General features: G+C 42.7%; 1 protein-coding gene across 1 annotated transcript in view; it reads left to right on the plus strand.

Annotated features, from left to right (window-relative positions):
* The first annotated feature begins 240 nt into the window (after positions 1-240).
* The window catches only part of GLI2 (GLI family zinc finger 2), a 196,690-nt gene continuing 177,208 nt past the window's right edge, over positions 241-19,722 (plus strand). Inside the window, exon 1 of the mRNA XM_081005644.1 lies at positions 241-882. The gene's annotated coding sequence lies outside the window, so the exon portion shown is untranslated. The remainder of the gene's footprint in view (positions 883-19,722) is intronic.

The raw sequence follows: 19,722 nt of genomic DNA on the forward strand, positions 1-19,722 counted from the left end.
ATCAACCTGCCCAGCTGTGATCACCTCTCTGCTCCTTCCAATCCAACCCCACTAGCTGCGTCCCGCTTCCAACTTCGGTTATGTGGAAAAGGAAAAAGTAAAAGCGGAAGGAGAGAGAGAGAGAGAGAGAGAAGGAGAGAGAGAGATCCCAGCCTATCTGGAACAGCTCATGGTGCAATTGACGAAGGGCGGGGAGAAACAGGAGGCGCAGGCGTGGATTAGAATGAAAACAGATCAGTCAATGGATTTGGACTCCGGAGATCATCTGACTTGAGTTAACAAACCCCAACTGGATTTTGAAGTGTGGGAGAGAGAGAGGGGAAAAGTTTCTTTTCCCCCTCCACCTCCTCTTTCTTTTTTAACTTTCCTCCACTGGCGGCGGCGGCGGCGATAGTGCTGGTGGGGAAAAGCAGAACCCTCCGCTCTCGCGCGCTCTCCTCCCCCTGCTGCGTTCCTTAATTTCTCCCCGAGCGTGCGCGTCCGGGGATGTCCTACGTTGGGATGATGGATGGCAGGAGGGCAGAAACGCGGCGGCAGCCGAAGAAGCGCCCAGCACTTTTTTGAACTCTTCCTCTCTCCCTTTCCCGGACGATTCTCAATGAGCCTTCGAGAAGGAGGAGGAGGAGAAGAAAGGGGAAGCTTGCGCTCCAGCCGGGATTTTTGGTAGCGGCGGCGGCAGCAGCACCACCATCAACAGCAGCAACTCCCGCTTTTCAAGAAGGGGTAGAAAACGACGCACAAAAGGACTGCAAGCGGCAACAACCCTCCCTCCCTCCCTCTCCCCAAGCCCTGAAGTGGACGATGGGGCGCTGGATTCGCAGCCCTCTCCTGGAGCCGGAGCAGCCGCTGGCCCTGTGAAAAAGCAAACAAACTTCTCTTTGGGTAAAGTTGCTTCCCTCCGTTTCCCTCCCCCTCCCCACCCCCACATTTTGGAATGCTTTGGGATTCTAAAGAGAGGTGACTGTCCTTCAAGTGTCGATTGCCTCCCCCCCACACCCGTTAAAGTGTGTTTGTTTGCGTGTTGGAGCAGACGAGGGGGGTCCGCGCGCTCTTTCCCGCCGCCGCCCCCCCCTTCCTTGGTGGGTGTGACGGCAAAAGTTGGTAACAGGCGGGTCGGTGCCGCTGTGGATTGATTGATCTGAAGCAGGGAACCTGCGCACGTGTGTCCTCTCTCTCTCTCTCTCTCTCTCTCTCTCTGTGTGTGTGTGTGTGTGTGAGAGAGAGAGAGAGAGAGATAGAGAGAGAGAGATGCATTTTCAGGAACTGTGGCGGTGCCTTGACTTTCCTGCTACAACTAGGCAGGAGGGGAGGAGCAGCCCCAGATGAGAGATTGACCAACGTTCGGCTTGGAATGTTGGGAGAATTCCTCCCCCACGGGGGTGCGTGGGTGGTGGGAAAGGTGGGGGCTGCCCCAATACTAGTGAGGCTGTCGCTCCTTCTGGGGAGATCCGTCCTGCTTTCTTTCCTCCTCGCCTTCCTCCGCCTCCCCCCCCCCAACCTGTGTGTATCTGTTGATTTGAAATCTCCCATCTCCGCGGAAGACGGGCGCGGGGGTGCCTGGGTGGGAGTCAGTTCCTGCCACAAGAAGCGGGTTTCCTTGCCCTGCTCCACTCCCTGCAGCTCCCACCCACGCGCCCCAACTTTCCAGGAGTTTGGCGAACATGTGACGGGCGGTGTTGGTTGCTTTCCCCCGCTGCACACCTTTTGGACTGCAAAGCGTGGCGCGGATATTTCATAGCGGTATCTTACGCATAAGCCAGATATCCTACGTGCATCTCTCTCTCTCCCTCTCTCTCTCTCTCTCTCTCTCTCTCTCTCTCTCTCGCTGTGTGTATACCAATCCCGCAGGGATGCGTGTATAGGCATTTTCCAGAAACAAGACGGTAACCTGGCGGGGGCTGTGAGCCTGCGATTATAACGGGGAGTGAGTGATCACTTATTTGCAACTTAAATTTTGTGTGCGCGCCATTCCCTAAAATCTTTTACAGGGAGAGATGGAGAGGCTCCTCGGTTTGACTTACGGTAACTCCTCGCAAGTGTCTCCCTCTGGCCACTTATCCATCCCCCCCCCCCCCCTTTTCCCAAAGCAATCTTTCGGCAAGTATATTTGCGAAGGAATTTCAAAAATCCACCCTGCAACTTGATCCCTGTGTGATGGGGAGCGGCATGGAGTGAGCTGGGCGCCAATCCTATTAAGGATTTGGAGAGCTGAAGGGGTGCTTACCCCCCCCCTCCAAGAACTCAAAGGCTTGAAGACAATTGTGGAAGGAGGGAGGGAATCGTTTCTCCTTTTTTTTCTTGTTGCCCCCCCCCAAAGAAACCCTCCACACATACTAAATTGCTGTCATTTGTTGAGATTTTCCAGGTGCACCTTTGCCTAAAATAGTTACCTGAGTTTCAAACTATTATGCTTGTGTGTGCTCAGATTCTGGCATTAAAGATGTGTTGTTTGGCCTGTTGAACACTTTCCATCCAAGTTGCACGGGGAGTCAATGTAGAGGTTTTCAGGCAGCATGATAAAGAATATAGCCAATAACAACTTTGGAAAGGGTGGAAAAAATGCAGAAGTTTCACATAGGCTATCCCTGGGGTGGGGGGTGGGGATTACAGGGACCCTTTGGAGCTGTAGCACTCAACCAGATAGGTGCTGAGGATCTGCAATGTTCTTGCTGCTTATGGTCCATGAGAGTGTAAAGTTGTTAGGATATTCCTCAATGTAACTCACTGAGAGCACAAGACGACTTTTAATAGACTGTTGGTCACCTTTTATTGCAAGTGCCACAAAAATAACATTGCACTGGCCCATCAAAACACCACTCTTAAGGGGTGTAGAGACTGGCAAGATAAGTCTTCAGTTGTAGGGGGATTTTAGCTTTGTGTGTGGATGTATGAGAGGGAGATCCCTATGGCCAAGATCCTCACAAAGAGAAGCACTCTAAATGCATAGGGCATTTGCCTTGTAATGAGAGGTGTGGTGCAACCCAATACATGTTTACTTGAAAGTTAAGTTCCGCTGTGTTCAGTTAGTTTTACTTCCAGAGAAATGTATGTGTAGAACAGCAGCTTAGCAACACAATCCTATGCATTTTTACTCAGAAGTAAATGAAGTTGTATCCGATGAGAGCTTTGGCTGGATTGTGCCCATTAAATAAAAGTAAAATGCAAATGCATAAAGTAATACATTGGTTCCTTACTCTTTAAAAAAATAATCGACAATGCACATAGTCTGTTATGATCTCTCTTATTTTATGTAGTTTTTCAAAACCTGCACATATTGGGGTACCCTTTCCACAGCTGAAGCGTTTTGAAGTTTATGTATTATTGACTGTTACAGATAAAAAGAGCAGTTGTAAAACTTTCTCTCCTTTTTATGCAATAGAGGTCTCTGGGGATGTCCAAGAATTTGAAAGTAAACGTTGCACTCGCATGCTGCATAAAATAGCATTTAAACAAATATTGTATTGGCATGTCCCACGGACCCAGTGCCAAAAGAGTAGAGTAAATAAACGGTGAAATCCAAAATATACAGACGTGGAAAAGACTGATTTCTTGCAAAGACTTACTGATTTGATCTGTTTGTTCTAGCTACCTTAGATTTAAGAGAGAACCTTATGGGGGGGCTTAAAAACAAATTTACCTACATTTTGCTGCAAGGAAAACAAATTGTGCTGCCTACTTTCACCTGGAAAAGGAAATCTTTTAGATATATAGTACATCATTTACAGCTTTATAAAATTCATGTTGATTGTTGCAAATTGCTCAAGCAGTAGTCGTTGGGGTTTTGTATTAATATATCTATATATATCTTGATATTTGCCTGGAGTTATTTATATTTTGTTCAGAGTGCCAGGAAACTTTGACACCTGTCAAACATTGACTTGTCCTCAACATAAATGGCATTTTGAGTATAACTTCACATCTGGCTATATATATATATATATATAATCTAACAAATTACCCACAGTGGAACTTTTTGTGGGGCAATTAAAAAATAAGGCAAGTTTCCAATTTGACAACCCACCCATAATTTTGAAAAGACAGAAAATCAACTTATACTGAACTGTTTCTCTTTGGTGAACTTTTCAATCCTCTGGGGTGTGTTTGTAAAAGAGATAATCTTTAAAGCAAGGTGTGGGGGAAGATTCACTTGATGCTGAATCCTGTTGTTGCCTTAAGCGCAGAACTTTGAAGTGCCCAGAAATGTAACCACTGTACTGCATAGGGAAACATATCCTGGGGACTCTTTCCAACTTCCTTTTAATGTCTTTATTTCTTCATGCGTCAAAAGGATTGTAGGTTTGGGCGGATTCATATGGATAAAAAATGATTGCAGCTGGACATTTGTGTATATGGTATGTGTGCTGAAGGCGGGGACATAACACTTATTTAAATCTGATGATGCTGATTTAAAAGTGATCATTCTGATTTAAATCTAGAGGCAACTTGGAGGATATTTCCCATCTTATTATGAAAAGCTGTGCGGGCATCTGCTAAGCAACTGGTGTCAAATTCTTAGCCTGTTTTATGTGGGAAGAATCTTGAGAAGCATCCTTATTTGAACCAACTGGAGCCATTTTAGAAAGGGTGGGGTGTAAATGTTTAAAATAAACCATTCTAGAATTTATATCTGCCTTTAATGTGACAAAGTTTGAAATGCTATCATAAATGATTGCAGAAATCAATTGCCTTTTGCTTATGCTAAACAAAATTTGAATAGCAACAAACGGTATAGAAGATACTTTTTGTCAATATAAATTAGAATGAAATATTTGATATACTTGACAGTATTTCCCCCCTTAATTCAGATTTCTTAAAATTATTTAGTTACTTGTTTAAAAAGCACCTGACTGTGGGTTGGGTGCCGTATGTGGGTAAACTCAAAGGAGAGATCTGTCTGCTGACTTATAATCAAACATGGCACAGGTAAAGGGAAGAGGACATTTATTCTGAAAAGCAAAGCCAAGATAAAGAAGTAGGTTTTAAGCCACTGGAAGGAAAGGTAAAGGTGACGGCAGCAGAGATGGAGCTGCATAGCTGGTTCAGTCCAGCCTTTTAAAACCTGAGATGTGCAGCCCAATCCTATGCACGTCCATTTGAAAGAAGGCAATTTGAATTCAATGTGACTTAGTCCCAAGAAGTCATGGATAGGGCTGCAGCCCTACAGCCCAATCCTATACTTCTTTACTCAGACATCCTACTATGAGGGGTGTTGCTCCCACTAAAGAGTGCATACAGCTGCAATCAAAGGAAATCACTCATAAATAAAATAATGTTGTGCTTTTACAGTACTTTATTTTCAAATACTCAATTTCTGGCCCGGCATACTGCATTGTCACATTGTTAGCATTGCTATTTAGGATCAGGATGTTAGGAAAAAGGCTGTTCCAAGGCATTCTAATTTTAGATTAATTTGGGGTTTGTTAGTATCATAGAATCACCCTTCACGCATTCCAAGGTGCATCTTTTACACGGACAGTCTTTTTCCCAAGCACATAAGAGTTTTGTAGAAAAGTGAATAGACATTGCTACCCCTTGCTCCCTCAACTCCTGGTGGCCTACTGTAAGCCAGTTGTTTGCACTGCATCCTGAAAGATACACAAATCCTTCAAGCTTTTTGTGCTCTCAGAAGTGCCTTGTTCACAGTGGAGTTTCCAGTACGGATTAGCGAAGAAAGCAAATTCAGCCAGCAATCACACAAAACTCTATATTTATTTGTGTAGCAAACACCCATCCATTGCTGTCCTTAGAATGAGTACACTTAACAGTCTTACTCAAGTTGAAGTAGAGGGTTAAAAGGAGAAAGAGGTGATTTTGAATGGTTTGGATTTTTTTTGTGTTTTTTAAATACTCTTATTCCCTAAATACAGCTTCTCTAACACTTCTTTGGACTGTTTGCACTTGAGCTACTTGTTCTGTTATCTGAATTTCTATGAATGAAGTTGACTGCACTGCAGTGTGTTAATTTACTTGAGCAGTGTTTGACATACACTTGAAAGCAGGGTAAATATAGAAAAGAACTGGGGTTTATTTTGTTAGCATTTCGAAGGAAAAGCAGCAACCCAAAATTGAATCTTGAGAGTTAATTATTTCCTTTACCCACACTGCCACAGTGCAAAAACATCTTATTTAATGGTCTTTGGTTAGATACCTGCACACTTTGTGAATTCCCATTGGACACTTACAGATCTTATATAGGGCAATCATGAAAGCTCGGAACATATGGCTGCATATGTAGAACTCAAGGGTAAATTGCTGGAGATGATCTCTTCACTTTATTTGGAATACCCAATGAATGGGGAGCCAACAATAATAACAGTTTGGATAATTAACAAAAACTCTGTGTTTTGTCCAGAAATCCACTTGAAGTATACCAGAGTTAAAAGCTTTATTGGAACCTGAAGGAATGGCAGAAAAATGTCCCTGAATCTGTTAATCCTGGTGCAGTTGTTAGGGCTTTCCTTAAATAAATGAAAAAGTGCTAGGAACTGAAAAACAATAAGCCCAAATTGCAGCTGAAAAAGAGGTGCCTGATAATACAATCCTATGCATGTCTACTCAGAAAAGGTCCCATTGAATTTGATAGGACTTTTCTTCAACCTTAGTTGGTCACCAGGATCTGTACATACTAGGCATCTGGACCTCAATCCAGAGTCTACTAATGATGGTTAGAAGCTTTATTTCCACACACCGCGCCCCACTCCTTCCCTTCTCGATTTATTACATTTTTTTTAAAACTGGCCATTACTATTTAAGTTCTTAAGACTAGGTGAAGCAAAATAATACAGGCCAGAGTACTAGACACTTGCTGCTATGTATCATTTCTGTTCCTTTCCCACTTTCAAGGTCTGAAAGGGCATTTAAAAGAAGCCTTAGCCCAGCTCGAGACTTTTCTCCCTGTTCCCTGCTAGAAAGGGGGAGAAATGGAGAACCCACATTAATTTTGTGCATCTGGGAGGATAAACTTTTAAAGCAGGCTCTGGCGTTTTTGGGTTAACTTGAATAGGTTAATGTTTAAAAAAAGAGGGGGGTGGACACATTGGTGGGGAGTGGGTTTTAACTGAGTACCCAATCCCATTCATTCATTAGCATAAGAAAACCAGTTTTAGTGCATTTACTATTGTATTGAGTGAAGAGTTCCAACAGTCAGGAGGAGAAAGAAAGTGAAAAGCTGCAAAGAAATGATGGGCTATTCAGATTATTCAGCAAGCCCCCCTCCTCCCCAGCTCCGGTCATCTGCCTTCGAGATCGGGGGATCGGGGATCTCACTTTTATCTCCCCCCTCCACTTTCGCCTTTCTTTTGCCTTTTTCACACGTTCACTTTTGTCAAGGTTTATTGATCACGTTTTTTTCTTCTCCGCAAATCTGTGGAAAATTTAATGAACCAAAAACAACAGTGACATAAAAGGAACTTTTAGCACCAGGGCTTAATTCTCTCTCTCTCTCTCTCTCTCTCTCTCTCTCTCTCTCTCTCTCTCCACATTTCAGCTAGAATTCTGCCTCTCCTCCTCATTGTGTAGTTACTGTAGGAACATACAGTAGAAACTGGGGGAAAACAGCTGCACTGGTAACTGTTCATTGGGGGGGAAAGTTTGTATTATGCGTGTGACCTGACAGAAAGCCCAATTATAAATGCCTTTCTCTCTCCTTTGATACCTTTGTGAGGGTCAGATGCTAGACACTGCTCCTGCTCCTGCTCACAGGACTGCATCTGATAAAGTATTTCCTTTGAGGGGAGAATGAAGCCCATTAGTTGCCTGGCATTTCAACCCAAGTCGCAATGATTGCGGATTACCAGTCCTTATTTACAGCTCCCTCAATTGTTTTAGTGGCCTGCTCTTTGCTCGGCCCACATCTGCCCTGCCTCTGTGCTGTCTTGGCGTGTTTTATGATGCAAATGTTTTTTTGTTGCTTTACAAATAGTTTCAGTATCTGGATGATCTCAGGTGGCGTAGCTGAAAAGCAGCTTCTTTTCTCCCAGTTGGACTCAAACCCTGTAATTAAGCGGGGCTTCCAGGGCGATTATATATTTGGTTCCAGTACCCTTTCGGAGCAATTTCCCTTTAGGAAACCAGTTGAACTTTCGGCTCATTAGGATGCGCTTGTGGTTAATCTGAAAGGCTTTGGACAATAGCAATTCTTAGCCCTCCTTCTCCACCCTACTGCCTTTTCTCTTGATTGCATGAGTACCAGAATAGTGGGGAAATGGAACTGAGCATATTTGTGACAAACCACATTAAGATGCATTCACCTGGATATACTGTAGAGTAGTTCTCTTGGAGCTGTTATCTTGCTTGTTTCACAATAACTTCTGAATTCTTGTTTAACTTCTTACTGTGCTTGGTCTTATATGCTGACTCCCCAAATGTGAATGTATATATTCCACTTGCATACAAGCACACATACTCCTACTGTTATAGATCTAAGCTAGTGAGTGCAGCTATCTTTCAACGTTTGCTTCTGCCTCTCTGAGAAGTCTTTTAAAGCATTCACAAAATGCACATGGGGTTGCCTACATAAGGGACAGGTAACCTGTGGCCCTCCAGATGTTATTGGACCCCAACTCTCAACAACTTCAGCTAACATGGTCCCTGTTCGGATGATTGGAGTGAGATTTGAAGGGCCACAGATTTCTTCATCCTTGGTCCACATTCACGTTACCAGTTTTTTTACATCCGCTCTCATATTAGTCAGTTTTCCAGCTGGATTTTTTAAAAAAATGAAACAAAGGGAGAACACAGGAGCACAGGAAGCTGACTTATACAGAGTCAGAACAATTAGTCCAGCAGTTTTCCAAGGTTTCAGGCAGGAGACATTTCGAGCTCTGCCTGGAGAGGCTGGGATTAAATTAGAGACTGACTGACTGTGAAACAGGTAGCTAAGAATGGAATGGAGGAATATACTACAGTGGTACCTCGGGTTACAGACGCTTCAGGTTACAGACTCTGCTAACCCAGAAATAGTACCTCAGGTTAAGAACTTTGCTTCAGGATGAGAACAGAAATCGTGTGGTGGCGGCAGCGGGAGGCCCCATTAGCTAAAGTGGTACCTCAGGTTAAGAACAGTTTCAGGTTAAGAACGGACCTCCAGAACGAATTAAGTTCTTAACCCGAGGTACCACTGTATTCATTGATGAGCATATGTTGGGGACGGATAAAGGATATAACTCTCTTTACAATGGCCCCACTTCTTAGCTTCCCAGGAGCATCTGGTTGGCTATGGTTGGAATTACCATGATGGGCCAATAGGTTACCCTTTGGTCTGGTCTAAAAAGGGAATAATTACTATGGATCATGACTTCTTAAGATAAGGGTTTGAAGCCAGAGGCTTCAGAGGTTCAACTTTAAAACCTACATCACTGGTAACAATTACTTTCAATTTATTCATGAGTGGGGCTAGGATTCTTCCCTGGAACAAATGCATAGCAAGAGAACTGGTACTAGCAAACAAAGCTTTCACCACAGATCAGACTAAGGATGGTGGAATCACACCACCATTTTATGAGTGTTTGTGTGTTATTTGCATTGATATTGTATGGCAAATTGAACACCCTCCCCCAGGGAACATTGGTTAACTAACCTGTCTTGTGAATGGTCCAGGATATGTCAAGACCAGGATAGCCGACATGGCAGTATCCAGATGTGGATGGACAATTCCCATCTTCCCTGGCCATTGGCCATGTTGTCTGCTGGGAATTTATTTAATTGAGCACCTGAACCAAGCCTGAAGTTCAAACATCTAGTAAACTTTTAAACATGGACTGTGGTGGGAAAGAGAAGCTAGGAAGCTGGCCCAATTTACTGTACCAGAAGCTCAAATTTCCTGATCAATTCACAGTTACCTCACTCACTAACCACTATATTAATGATGCTGGGGAAAGAACAAAGATGTTAATTTCATAATCACTTTGTTCAGCATTTCAGTATTTCCCTCCTTCCCCCGAGGCCTCAAAAGGTGGCTGTCAAAAGAGACTGAATGTTCTACAGGGCTAGACAAGTGCTGAAGTTGAAAATGAAAAGAAAATACTCTTTTGCCTGCATGTGTGGAAAGGAAAAGAGGCTACAGCTCAAGGAGTAGAGCAGACACTTTGTATGCAGAAGGTTCTGAGGAGAATCCAGGTAAAAAGAGAATGAGCAGTCCCTGCAAAGCCATGGCTAGATAGAGTAGACCACTGATCACCATATCAGATGCTAGAAGGCATTATTTACCTAGATTAATTAGGCTATTAATGATGGCTTTTTAGGAGACGCCTCTCCCTCTCATAGAGCTACAATTCTCAGAGTGGTTTAATTAGTCAGTCCTCCTTCCCAGAGAACTCTGGGAATTGCTGCTTTTTGTCACTAGGGGCTGGGGTCCTTAACAACACTCAGCATCCTGAGCAAAATTTTTAAAGTGGTATGATACTGCTTTAAATGTAAAGTGGAGATGGGGGCATTGGATTCTATAGATGAATGTAAATGCCTCTTTCATCATCCTGCATCTGCCCTTAATATTTATTTTTCTGCATTCATCTGTGAAAGGAGGGGTGGGATCAAGCCCACAGGCCTCACCCCTCATTTGCCAAACTTTTACCCAAACGCAAGCAGAGCCTAAGGGCAAGCTATGTGAGTGTAGGCTCTCCTTAGAGGTTTAGGTGAACACTCAAGTGGTGCCAGCCGGCATGATCTTGCTCTCTCAGTATTCATCTTCTGCATGGATGAAGATATGGCCTTGTAGCAAATGGTTCTTTGTACCTCCTGCATGGCAGTTCGAGGCATTCAGAGATGTGGTCAGTCTTCACTAATGACCTATTTGGATTATTTTTTCACCACATAGACTGATGACAAAAAATGTGGGGGTAGTCAAGTAAGTTTTACTCAGAGTAGATGCACTGAAATTAATAGACATAACCTAGTTGCACTTATTACTTTGAATGGATATACAGTGGTACCTCGGGTTAAGAACTTAATTCGTTCCAGAAGTCCGTTCTTAACCTGAAACTGTTCTTAACCTGAAGCACCACTTTAGCTAATGGGGCCTCCTGCTGCCGCTGCAGGGCGATTTCTGTTCTCATCCTGAAGCAGAGTTCTTAACCCGAGGTACTATTTCTGGGTTAGCAGAGTCTGTAACCTGAAGTGTATGTCAGCCGAGGTACCACTGTACTCTGACTAAAACTTACTTAAGTGTGACCTTTGTTGTGCTTTTGTAATGCTGTACATGAAAGTCATCAGAACCGGTAATGAGTGATTTGATTGACTGATGTTTATTTCTGAAGCTCAGGGCAGTTTATGTGGAGAGGCAATCTCCCAGTCCCATCCAGAGACCTTTGATGCTGAAACAATAGGAGTGTTCAGAGACAGCCATGTGTTCAGCTAAAGCATCAGTAGGCAGGGCTTTTTTTCAGTCAGAACTCAGTTCTGGAACCTTTCAGGTGGGCGCCATTGCCATTATAAGAGCAAGGGAGTTCTGGTGAGTTCTGGCACCTCTTTTTCTAGAAAAATAACACTGCCGGTAGATGACCATGTTTCTTGGGCATCATTCACCTTTGGCAAGGTGCATGGGCGCAACCAAAAGAGGGTAAGGCCACAAGGCACTTTCCTATGCATACTCTTGCATGCAAGCACACACAAAGGCCACAGAGAGCCCCTGATGTAGCAAGTTAGTCTCCCCATGTTAAAGTATAAAGGGGAGCAGGATTAGATTCACTAGTCATTCCTCCCTGTAGTCTTGGCATTAATTTTCTCAGTGATGAGTGTACAGCTGCTAGGCTGTGGTGCATTGACACAATGGCAAGTGGGCACGATTCTGCTGGATTCACTGAGTGCATGGGAAGCATTCATGTAGACAGCCCTAATGATTGGTCTCATATGCTCACAGACCATATTCTCTTTAGATTGATTGCAAATATTGCATAACACTAAAAAACAAAACAAAACCCTACTAATTTTATTAGGCTTTTATGCTGAAAAGTAGTTTGATGTCACAAATGAAAAAAACATTCAAATAGCCATTCCACTTACCCCCACTCTACATGAAAAGAAACCACATTAATTAACACACACACACAGAGTAATCTGTGGGGCTTTATTATAGCCCTCCTCTTCTTTTTCTTGGTAGCTGAGAAAAAAGAAAACCCTGTTGATTAAGGACATATCTGTTAAAAGAACATCAGTTTTAAAAGACTGCGGTTCCTTTTCAGAGGGACCCTTAGCGAGCCCTTTTTGTGTGCGGAGGACAATGCAATAAGTCAGACGGGACTTTTTGAGCTGCATCTGTAAGGAACTGTAAGGGCCCCTGAAGTACACTTGTGTTAAGTTGAATTGATTGAGATTTAATGGCCGTTAGTGGCTATGAATGGTAATGATTTTCTTGAGTGTCTTCAGTGCGCTTGACATTAATAACTGGTGGACTTGTATATGTGCATGAACCAACTGCATGATTTACTTATAGAGATGCTTTCGCCCACCCTCCCTTTTCATAATTTAGTTGTTTTGATGGTTTGTTGGGGGTTTTTTTTGTAAACAACAACAACAACATTGGCTTCAAGGAGCATGTACATCTTGTCAATTTAATTTTGTCCTCTTGATATTTCACCCGCTTTCCAGCATAAATCAAGCCATTATATAGCCGGGTGTGATGAATTTGTTTTACATGCCATCGTGAATTAATGTTATGCAAATGGAAGCTTTACAGGTACCATGATTTACTTAATAACAAGTTCCAATATTTAGGCTCATTCATTTTGTTTTGAAGGTTTATAGGTTGTATGCGTGTGTGCCTGTGTGTGTGTGTGTTTGCACACAGGTACATAATTACTTTTTCAAATGTGAGATTTGTGTGTGTTTGCTGTGTAAGCACATATTGATGGTTGTGAATCATGGTTGTAACATGCTTTGCCTACCAAGGCATTTCAAAGAGAATATTCAAATACGGTGTGTGGGTTTGATAGAGAGAAAAATGGCACCCGTGATTATTTTAGGTAACATTATGAAGAGGCATCCCTTCTATATCATTTGAAGCTTTTCTTGTAGGTCACTTAGGTAAACAGCAGTTTTTTATTCTTCCTATACTCACCATGAAGGCTAGCCTAAGACAATCTATGGAAGTGCCATATATTCAGAATGCTTTGAAAAATCTGCAAGAACTCTAAGAATCTCAGTCCAAGGGTGGGTGTCTATATTATTGCAGATTTTCCAACTGATCATACCCCCACCTGTTCTTACTCAAGGTTAAGGACAATGGAGAGTGACACCTGACACATAAATACACCTCAGATTGCTGAAGATGAGAATAAATTTTTAGCTTTGCTTTCAAAAAATTGAGGTCTTGCAAATCCAATGATTGACAGTCTTTCAGTCTGTCATTTTCCTTCTCCAGATATACAGACACAAGGCACCTTGGCTTGATACATTGGTCGTGTTTGGGCTTGTGTCAATATATTCTGGTCTTGATATTTCAGTGGCCTCAGACTCAAGGTTTTAAGTCTGGTTTTCCCTGTCCATCTAGTATTAAGTCTGTGACAGTTTCTAAAACTTGCAATAAAGTTAAGAATACAAATAAAGTGAACAGTTTATAAAATTCAGGACAAGGGTCCAAATCAGTCAGCAACTTGACCAACAGAAGCCCAAGGAAAATGACTGAGGGTTGTCTAACAACACATCTTACCATGTGCTCTGCTTTTGAATGCAGCATTTGTTCCAGGGGATTTGAACAGAAATGGATCCCCGTGCATTTTGTCTGCTGTTAACACATCAACATTGGGTTCATGTGATTATGAATCATACCTATCACCCAGATGCTGGAGGCTTGTCTGGACCTGGAACAGGCAAATGCAAATTGGATGCTGGGGGGGGGGGGGATTCTTGTAGAGCAGGATACTGTAATAAGGCAGGATGGGTGATCACTAAGTAGCCTTAAAAGTTATACAATAAATTTAATCAAACAATAAGCAAAAGAACATGCAAAACTTGTGAGGGGGAGGGAGCTGCACCGTTTGGAAACTGGCTATTTGTGTGTGAAAGGGAGAGTATAGGAAAACTGGCAGTTCTTAAATACAGCAAAATATTGCTTATCGGGTGCCGTCTAATCCAAACACTTCCTTGTTCTTTATGGACACACTTCACTACAAACTGTCCTGCTTTATGAACCCTCTTTTGGACATCCCGTTGTAGCAGACAAACTTCATGTTCTCCCCGCTCTCTCCCTCTCCCTCACACACCCCAAGGACATCGGGGATTTCTATTGCAACTTGTTTTGCCCTTCACCTCCGAGGTGACTACCCTAGAGTAGATGTAGTGCCTTATTTTCTTCCGCTGCGTGTCATTACTTGCTAAATTAAAAGCTGTGTTTCCTATACCTTCTGGGTGTACTAAAACCACCCATCCTTAAGAACGGTTGTGTAACTCTTGCTGTGTATGGGCTGGAGGAGCGCTCAACCCCTGGTGGAGAAGTTCAAACAAAGTGCATTCCTGCAGGGGCCGCTGCTTTTATTGGCCAGCTTATGCTCAATGTCACACCTTCTTTGTTCCTTTTTATATCAGTTGCGTGATACCATCACACAGGGACATGGTGGGCACCCTGTGCTGCTTCGCCATCTATTTCCTCCTGGCGATTACTCTCTCCTAAGCATATTTGCATCAAAGACACAAGTTGGCATTTTTAGGTTGCAAAACTGCAGCGTATGGCATCCCCATCTTCTCACCGGCTAACTGCATGACAAATTAGGGGTGTCTTGTTATCGCATTCTTTGTCCTCCATTGAGTTCTGCTTTAGCATTATGTTTATTCTGGGCAACAAATGATTCCTAAAGGGCTCATGATCTAAGGAATGAATGCACAATTTCCTGCACTTACAGGTAATTGAGGGTCTCGGAGGAATCCCGGGGAACTTAATTCATTATCAACTGATAATACTTTGTAGAGTCAATATGCCCAGGTAGGTCTTAGGTGCATCATTACAAATGCATCCCAGTAATCACTCGAAAGAGTTAAAACAACTGCCGAGTTGGAGGCATCTGGGAAACATGTGGGATCATTGCTGGGCTTAGGCTGGCACCATCCAAAGAGCAATGAGAGAAGCTCTCAGGTGCAGTAAAATACCATCCCACCATACACTTGTCATCAGGAACCCTAGATTTCTATATACTCAGCAGGAAACTGATTTTATTTTAAAGAGAAGCATGGAAGCTGAATAAACCATATTTTTAGTGCATTTGTGAGCTTCTCTCTTCTGATCTGATGCCTGTGCTCCTTTTGTCCAGCATTTGCATTGACGCCATTTGTAAGAAGAACCTGCACTTCTTTCAAGATGCTATCTATATGTGTGATTGAAACAGCTCAAAGTCTGAGCACAATTGCGGAGGGCATATAAACGCTAATAAGAGATACCGTAATTGATTTTCAGACCCTGTTAAGACTTAGTGACTTAAAATACAAGTTACTTTAGGGGCAACTGCTGGTCTTGCAACCACAAGTAAATTTAGAGGTGCCATTTGTGAGAATGGGCAGCTGTGCCTCCATAGGGATACTGTCTTCATCAACACAATCATGGGAATGAACTTGTTCAGCAGGATGGAAAGCCCCCATGAGGATGTTCTGACACCAATTCCACATCTAAATCCTTTAAAAAAAACATCATTAGATGAAATCAGAAATTTTAAGCATATCTGTGTACATTTCTCAGATGTGCCCCATAACAGACCCTAAATTTAGCCCCCCTCTCTGGTCTTTTTGACTACATGAGGTTTTTATCTTCTGTCAAAATTCACAGTATTCTGTTTTGAATTACATGTCTATTAATGGGTAAATAAAAACCTCATTTGAAAAGCCTCGGACTTGAAAAGTGCTCATAGCTTCCAAGTGTTGTTGATTCAGAAAGTCTTCACCCAGCTTCCCTTCATTTGCTTACTGCCTACATTATGCCTCTTGGTTTCTCACACCACCAAGAGCTCCCCAGTCCTCAATAACTTCTTTAGACCTGCCTGTACAGCATTGTCTTTTCAAATGAACCTGCCAGCCTTCAAATCAGCCAAAGATCCTCAGTCCTGCAGTCGATTGTTAAGGACTCATGTGGCAGAAGCAGCACATGTTCAGGTTGTGTTTTTGATTAACTCCTCAGCATTTCTCAGAATGCCCTGCCCATTTCTCAGAATGCCCTTGTAGAACATTCCTCCAGGATGGCAAAGGCCATTGTGGATTATGTATATAGTATGTCGGTCAACGTCAGTTGCCTCTGACACATCCACAACTTTACACAGTATTGACTTCTGATTTGGATAAACTGGAGTTCTGTAGATGTGAAAATGAGGTTTTTATTCAGAGACGCCCTTTCCAGCTAGACAACAAGCTATTCCCAGAACTCCAGGATAATTTGAGAGTGGTCTCTAATGCAGAGTGAGGAAGTGTTGATTGGAACTGGAACTAGGGAGAGGCCTGGTGGGGTCATGTGGGTGGGAAACTGTCATGTGGGTGAGACTCTTGGATCTGTGCAAGCATACAATGAATGAACTTGCATACCTGGGAGAACCAAATGGGACAACTGAGGTTTTAAATGTGCATGTCAGAAAATAGGGTACCATTAAACTGTCCCATTATACCTTTTGTAACTTTATCATGCTGGGCACTCTGTGTATATCAAAGCCACCTGAGCAGTGCTCTTTCCCCCCTCCCCTCACCACTTCCTCAAGTTCTGATGACATCTGCTAGTGACAGATGCTTTTTGATAAAGCCATCAGATCAACATGCCTTTGGAGATACCAGGCAGGCAGGTCTCCATGTTGGTACTTGCAGACTAGAGAGGGATCCAAGAGTCTTTCTTTAATCACCTTCTCAAGTAGAGAATTAAGCTCTGCGTTTCAATGGCTGTGGTGCCAAAAGGCTTCTTACGACAAGATCTAACATAGTCCCTGTGTCTTCTTTTCTTCTCGTTTTAAAGAGCCCGTTTCATTTTAATTATGTGAAAAAAGGAACTGGAGCATAAACTCAAATGAGAACAATGACTAATATCATATATGGTACATAAACTTGGATTTTATAGCCCTTCCCTTCAAATGTTATTTGGAGCTTTTCGGCTCCAGCCTTTGTGATGATTTCTCAAATCAAAACCAGAAATCCGAACTTTTGCCAGACCACAGGCTCCTTAGCGCCAGACTTGGGAGACAAGCACCACATGTTTTGGTATGATTTGAAAGCGGAACATGTGTTATTTTTAACCCTCCCCCTTCCCTTCCCATTCCAGCTGCATAATCCCTTCCCCTGCTAATCCAACAGATTAGCTTTAGTGAAAGCATTGATGATTTTTAGGAACCCACTCCTGAGCTGCAGTGGCAAAGCAGCCTACGTGCAAGGGACAGGTAGCCTGATTGTATGGTATCCCATCAATTGCTCAGGTAAAGATGAAAACTCTCTGTTGGGTTTTCAATCTGCCTTGAGCAGGACGGAGCCTCTTCTGCTCTTAATCAGAATGGCGTCAGAATCATGTGGGAGCCCATATTGTGATTTAAGATCAAGAACTCCCAGAGAACTAAATGCATATTATAATTTTCTCTTATGGGATATAATTTGTTCCAGTTTGGCTTTAGATCTGCTGTACTATTGTTTTCTAAATTCCATGTGAATGTTGCACTTGGAACGACTATATTGTAGCCCTTGAGGCTGGAATCCTATACACACTGACCCGGGAGTAAGGGCCCTTTGCACCCAGTGGGGCTTCCTTCTGAGTAGGCAAGTAGAGGATTGCTCTGCCCATTGCACTCAATGGGGATTACTTCTGAACAGGCTTGTCTAGGCTTGCAGTAACAGTATCTGAGGTGTTCATAAAAGGCGCAGGTTGTGTCTTGAGATACTTCTCTACCCATCCACCCCTGTTACTCCATCTCTTGTGAAATAATGAAAAAAGACTCTAAATACTCAGAAATCCTTGAATATCTCCAGACCCAAAAATTATCCTGAAGCAATGTGGTTGCAAAATGTTTCTGCCTAACTTGTACAACAAGGCAAAGGCTTTATAATTTTGTGCCAGCATTAAACCCATGCTGAATATTCTCATTTTAGGGCATAAACTGGAAATTTTGGTGGGAGAAACAAAAACTTTTGTTCCTGAGGGGAACAAAAACTTAATTTTTCTCAATCCAGTTTGCTTCCATTATTCCCCCCTTCTGTTCAGTTGGGGTTTCCTTGTGAGTTAGTCACATGAGTGATTCTACCGAGAGGAGGTCATGCAGTACATAAGATGACATCACACAATTATGTAACCAATCAGGTTTGTTTACATGGTGATGTCACTGATGGCAAGTGGGAGCAAGTCAGAATGAGGCCAAGTAAATTAATAAGCAAAAGGAAGGGGGTGTTTAAAAAAATCCCCATGCTTTTTAGTATTCCCAATGACATTCCTGAAAACTGAGTAGTTTTGGCTTAGCTTTCATCAATATTGCTGTAGCTTAGAGACCAGTGGCTAAGAACTTTTGTCTATCACACCTTACTAGTGTTGGGCATCAGACAGTGGGCAACAGTCTCTGCTTCATGTCAGAAAATAATTTATAGGCCTGTGGGGGCCAAGTCCCCCCCCCCCACACACAATATGTAGTTTGGGCACAAAGGGGAAATGTCACATGTTCTCAGGTAAACAAGAAGAGCGCAAAAAGATTGTGATATGTGGCAAGAGGTGGGAGAGAGGAGGGGAAATCTACCAATGTTCTGTGGAAAAAAATGGTGGGAGATGCAGCAGACTCCAAGGCTGAGCACTCTTGGTGGAATTTCACTCTGTTGGATGTCCAAGCTGAACCTGCTGGGCATCCATAGTAGATGATCTCATTCCTTAGCAATGTCAGTCTGGTGCAACCGCTTTCGCACAGCGAGCAATTGTTTAAATTGTGGTTTTACAACTCATGAACTATTTTAAGGACCGTCCCAGTAATATTTGTTCAGATCACTTAATTAAAGCTAACATGTAGCAGGACTTTTCTTTTTAATTATTATTTTTACATGATGGAAAAAGCAGCTAGAGATTTATGACAGGCCAGGTGTTGGACATATTCCAGGTCAGGTTATGAGCTTACATTATGTGCTGTTCTTTTTATTTTTATATGGCCATTAAGCAGTTGCTTAATAAGCAGGTAAGTAATGTAATGAACTGTGTGTGGATCGAAACCTGCACCTGGGGGTTTCATGACTCTCTTGGTCCACTTTACACATTTGGGCATTAATAATCGGAATTTTTCTTAGGGCAAATCAGTACTCGGGAATGACTAGGAGTGCATGAAAAGTTGGTTGTGCTTCAGCCTTATCAGTATCTATGGGGCAGGTTAGTAATGATCAACTTAAACCCTATTTAGTTGGATATATGAAACTGCCTTATACAGTATCAGACCATTGGTCCATCTAGCCCGGTATTGTCAACTTTGACTAGTAAGCAGCTCTCTAGAATTTCCAGCAGAGGTTCTTTCCCATCCCTTTCTACCTGTTTAAGTTGTCAATTTTCAGTCTGCGTCAACTTCACGTGTGTTCCTTCATGAATCCATTCTGTCTCCTTTTTAGCGTCTCTGTTTTTATTTTTTAAAATGCATGAAAATTCACATGAGTTTTGTACACATTTGCAAGCAATGCCCTCCCCACAAAATTCACATTTTATATGCTTTTTCAGTACTTTTTTGAGCTGAGAACTGCAAAAATCAAGGGATAATTGTGTTCCGCTCTAGGAGACGTGGATCAGGTTCATTCACTTAAATATGCAGACTGAAAACAATCCTC

Source organism: Podarcis pityusensis, assembly GCF_964106645.2.
Source record: "Podarcis pityusensis genome assembly, chromosome: 1".
Lineage (NCBI taxonomy): Eukaryota > Metazoa > Chordata > Lepidosauria > Squamata > Lacertidae > Podarcis > Podarcis pityusensis.